Below are 5,463 nucleotides of genomic sequence, written 5' to 3'. Positions count from 1 at the left end.
ATTGCTGTTGGTGCCATTCTCTCGCAACGCACTGGGCCACGAGCCAAGTTAAAGCACTGTGCCTTTTTCTCACGGCGCCTGTCGCCTGCCGAACGCAACTACTGTGTTGGTGATCGAGACCTGTTAGCCATAAAGTTGGCCTTGGAGGAATGGCGCCACCTTCTGGAGGGAGCAGAGCACCCTTTTGTTATTTTCACTGATCACAAAAACCTCATTTACCTCAGAACGACGAAACGGCTTAACGCCCGCCAAGCCCGATGGTCTCTGTTTTTTGACCGTTTCAACTTCTCCCTCTCTTTCCGCCCAGGTCATAAGAATGCTAAAGCTGATGCTCTTTCCCCGCAATTTGCTCCAGACACGGACCAGACCGTACCTCCTTCAGTGCTGCCCATGGCTTGTCAAGTGGCGTTTCTGGCCCTCCAGGATGAACCCGACCCAGGAACACGGCCTCCCGGACGCTGGTTCATTCCTTCGGCTGCTCGTGCTCCAGTGATCACATGGGCATGCGACTCTCGATTCTCCTGTCACCCTGGAACTGCCCGTACCACTGCCCTGATCAAGCGCCACTTTTGGTGGGAGTCCCTGGAGCGCTTCATGTCCATGATTCTCAAGTGCTTTACTAACCTTGCCATCTTGTGTTCTAGTTACTCCGGGAAATTCCATCACACTGAACAACTCATCTTTGAAATCTGGTTAACCCGCCTGCTTTCAGAATCATCTCCTTGCCTCACCTGCCTGCCCTCCTGCCCTTACACTATTACAGGATCTTCACCGCTCAGGACAGCTGCCACACACCACCAAACCCACCCGGACCGCACCACCTCTCCTTCAACGCTTCCATCTCCCACCTGCACAGTAAGACGAAGATTTTCATAGCTTCCACCCTCTCCACAACTCCTCATTGGCTACTGCTCTAACACTGCTCTCCTCTCTTCCAGTACGTACCTAATCACCAGCCAGCTGCCGCTGCTTTCTTGGACCTGTCCCCTTGCTTTATCTCTCTCCCCTGTCCAAGACCCTCACGCCCCACGTGTCAAGCCTGAAGTCAAGTGCCATCGTAAACATCATTTTTGTGCTAGTTAATAAACCTTTGTTAAACCCTTTCCTCAGCCTCCGCTTTGGCTTTTCTGCACGTGGGTTTGATTTTTGGTACTTGGCCTCTGGACGTTTTGTCACAGGGCTTCCACATATTCAAATGTAACTCTAAATTTGTACTATGGTGAGCTTATTGTAAAAAATAAAAAAGTAACAAAGAGGAACATCAGATACCAACACGAACAGGAAGCAGCTTTTAGCAGCTTGCAGTCTCTGTAGAAACTGAATGTGATTGGATAATGCAGGTCAAAACAATGCACTGTTGTCAAACAACAGCCAATGGGCTGCAAGGTGACTGTTAATGCAAATAGAACAATTTAATTGTTTAACATATCAAAAACACTTCCAAATGATCTTCCATCTTTCTTAGAAAAAAAGGAAATTTGTTCTCCTGCTCATATTTCTGACCTGTGTACTTGCTGTTCCCACACCAACCACATATATTACCAAATCAAGCAGAACTGAAATCTCTGAGACTAAGATTTAAGTTTGAGACTTTAAGTTCAACATGAAGGTTTAGTAGTAACACGATGGTCAGTAGTAGTTATATGTTTAACTTACATGTAGCCTCACCAGATACAAGTACTGGAGTTCTTAATGTGCAGTCTTTTATCAATGAAGACAGAATAAACAGAAATGTCTCCCATTTTGTCCAACAACAAGTGTGTGTGTGTGTGTGTGTGTGTGTGTGTATATGTATTTATATCTATATATATGTATATAGATATGGGTGGGGGGAGCTGTTACGTTTCGGTGTTGTCAGTGTGTTGTTTTTGGCGTGACTGTTATGTGTTTCCTGTTTTACTTTGAAAGTCTGTGTTATCTTAGTGTTTTCAGGTTACGTTTCCCTGTCTCGTCAGTTCTGAGTTGCCCCAGCTGTGTTTCCCTCTTGTTGTCCATTTTCCTGATTGCTCCCTCTAGGTATTTAAGCCCTGTGTTTCAGTGTGTCATGGTTGTGATCCCCCCCGGTTGTAAATAGTTTGGTGTTTTGATGTAAATAGCTGTCGATACTTTCGTTTTGGGATATTTTTGTGGAAAACTGTAGTAGTTGTTTTGTTTTTTTTCCCTTATTTTTATTTTTCCTGTGTTGCACGCCGGTTGCCTAGGCCGGGGTGTAACATACCCCGCCCCTGGGCGCCTCCTGGGTGAGGTGTTCCAGGCATGTCCCACCGGGAGGAGGCCCCGGGGCAGACCCAGGACACGCTGGAGAGATTATATCTCTCGGCTGGCCTGGGAACGCCTTGGTGTTCCCCCGGATAAGCTGGAGGAGGTGGCTGGGGAGAGGGAGGTCTGGGCCTCTTTGCTTAGGCTGCTGCCCCCGCGACCCGGCCCCGGACAAAGCGGATGAAGATGGATGGATGGATGGATGTATTAGTGCTGTCAGCGTTAATCTCGTTAAAATCGTTAACGCCATAAGCGCATTAACATGACAAATCTACGTTAGCGAGTTAGTGCAGATCGCCCCGTGCGTTGGGCTGCACAGCGCTAATGTGTTAATGAGCTAACTGTGCTAACGTATGAGGGGCCGTGCAAGCCAAAACTCATTCTTTCACTCTCACACACATACATTCTTCTTTCACACACATATACTTTCACTCTCACATATATATATATTGTCATCTCGCACACCTTTATTCTTATTTCATATCCATGTATATTCACTCTCACATAAATCTATTAATCTTCCTTTCACACACATGTATTCTATTTTCCTTAATGCTACATATTTTTATGCTGAAATATATGTATTCTCCTTGCAGGTGCAGCCCTTTCTAGTCATATATATACAGGGAGTGCAGAATTATTAGGCAAGTTGTATTTTTGAGGAATAATGTTATTATTGAACAACAACCATGTTCTCAATGAAGCAAAAAAAAACTCATTAATATCAAAGCTGAATGTTTCTGGAAGTAGTTTTTAGTTTGTTTTTAGTTTTAGTTATTTTAGGGGGTGTTAAGGTTCAAAATTGAGGAGGGAGAGTACAAACCACTCTTGGTCCAGAGGATCTTGGTCCAACAATGATTTTAATGAATACACGCGTGGGAAGACACTCTGTACGCAGACAGCCAGTAGTCCTCGACTTAATCAAAGCATGAACAGATATTTTATAGCATCAGGGTTTGATTTACTGACGCCCCTTCATGCGTCACAGATACATTTTATACATAGATCAGATCAACACCAGAATGACTTTTTACCTAGAAGATCATCTTCTATTTTCATGGCTGGTACTTTCCGTTATCTTAAAGTGAATTGTTCCTCTTTCTTGTCGAGACATAACTAATCTCTCCTCTAAATAAATCTGACTAATGTGTGTGTATGTGTTGACCTCACATGCTCTTTGTGTCACCTCTTAACTGTCTGTGTCTCGTCCTCAAATGCTCTTTCTCAATTCACCTGTTGCACTTCTGAGCTTTCACTAGACCAGAGGCTCACTGAGACTATGTGTATGTCTTCTACTAAATAAATGTTTTAACCAAGAACCTCTACTTAAAAGCTTAATATAAAATGATCTGATATATACAGTGGGGCAAAAAAGTATTTAGTCAGCCACCGATTGTGCAAGTTCCCCCACCTAAAATGATGACAGAGGTCAGTAATTTGCACCAGAGGTACACTTCAACTGTGAGAGACAGAATGTGAAAAAAAAATCCATGAATTCACATGGTAGGATTTGTAAAGAATTTATTCGTAAATCAGGGTGGAAAATAAGTATTTGGTCACCTCAAACAAGGAAGATCTCTGGCTCTCACAGACCTGTAACGTCTTCTGTAAGAAGCTTTTCTGTCCCCCACTCGTTACCTGTATGAATGGCACCTGTTTGAACTCATCATCTGTATAAAAGACACCTGTCCACAGCCTCAAACAGTCAGACTCCAAACTCCGCCATGGCCAAGACCAAAGAGCTTTCGAAGGACACCAGGAAAAGTATTGTAGACCTGCACCAGACTGGGAAGAGTGAATCTACAATAGGCAAGCAGCTTGGTGTGAAAAAATCAACTGTGGGAGCAATCATCAGAAAATGGAAGACATACAAGACCACTGATAATCTCCCTCGATCTGGGGCTCCACGCAAGATCTCATCCCGTGGGGTCAAAATGATCATGAGAACGGTGAGCAAAGATCCCAGAACCACACGGGGGGACCTGGTGAATGACCTGCAGAGAGCTGGGACCAAAGTAACAAAGGTCACCATCAGTAACACACTACAACGGCAGGGAATCAAATCCCGCAGTGCCAGACGTGTTCCGCTGCTGAAGCCAGTGCATGTCCAGGCCCGTCTGAAGTTTGCCAGAGAGCACATGGATGATACAGCAGAGGATTGGGAGAATGTCATGTGGTCAGATGAAACCAAAGTAGAACTTTTTGGTATAAACTCAACTCGTCGTGTTTGGAGGAAGAAGAATACTGAGTTGCATCCCAAGAACACCATACCTACTGTGAAGCATGGGGGTGGAAACATCATGCTATGGGGCTGTTTTTCTGCCAAGGGGACAGGACGACTGATCCGTGTTAAGGACAGAATGAATGGGGCCATGTATCGTGAGATTTTGAGCCAAAACCTCCTTCCATCAGTGAGAACTTTGAAGATGAAACGAGGCTGGGTCTTCCAACATGACAATGATCCAAAACACACCGCCCGGGCAACAAAGGAGTGGCTCCGTAAGAAGCATTTGAAAGTCCTGGAGTGGCCTAGCCAGTCTCCAGACCTCAACCCCATAGAAAATCTGTGGCGGGAGTTGAAAGTCCGTGTTGCTCGGCGACAGCCCCAAAACATCACTGCTCTCGAGAAGATCTGCATGGAGGAATGGGCCAAAATACCAGCTACTGTGTGTGCAAACCTGGTAAAGACCTATAGTAAATGTTTGACCTCTGTTATTGCCAACAAAGGTTATGTTACAAAGTATTGAGTTGTATTTTTGTTATTGACCAAATACTTATTTTCCACCCTGATTTACGAATAAATTCTTTACAAATCCTACCATGTGGATTCATGGATTTTTTTTTCACATTCTGTCTCTCACAGTTGAAGTGTACCACTGGTGCAAATTACTGACCTCTGTCATCATTTTAGGTGGGGGAACTTGCACAATCGGTGGCTGACTAAATACTTTTTTGCCCCACTGTAAGTGTTTTGTAAGCATGTATTGCAATTCCTTCTATGGCTCCAAGTCACTTGCACAATAGATTGTCCGAACTTCCACTTCTGCAAAACTCTCCAAGCCTGTTTCCTGTCAGCCTGTGACTTTTAGCTTTTCTGAAAGACACACACTGTTCAACCCCTGAATGCAATATAAACTCCAGATTATATTATTAATGCAATGGTAATGATGACAATTATTTAACAATAGCAGTAAAATAATTTCC

At 44.2% G+C, this 5,463-nt stretch overlaps 1 long non-coding RNA gene across 1 annotated transcript; it reads left to right on the top strand.

Annotated features, from left to right (window-relative positions):
• The first annotated feature begins 456 nt into the window (after positions 1–456).
• LOC147305555 (uncharacterized) lies at positions 457–1,035 on the top strand. The gene is made up of 3 exons (XR_015126548.1): positions 457–572; positions 645–855; positions 939–1,035. It is a non-coding gene; the product is annotated as an uncharacterized LOC147305555 (long non-coding RNA).
• Positions 1,036–5,463: the final 4,428 nt, after the last annotated feature.

Source organism: Aulonocara sp. 'chitande type north' Nkhata Bay, linkage group LG20 (genome assembly GCF_057382095.1).
Source record: "Aulonocara sp. 'chitande type north' Nkhata Bay isolate Kocher_YH1m ecotype deep benthic linkage group LG20, A_spYH_male_GT1.1, whole genome shotgun sequence".
NCBI lineage: Eukaryota > Metazoa > Chordata > Actinopteri > Cichliformes > Cichlidae > Aulonocara > Aulonocara sp. 'chitande type north' Nkhata Bay.
This window is presented reverse-complemented; position numbering and strand designations above follow the sequence as displayed.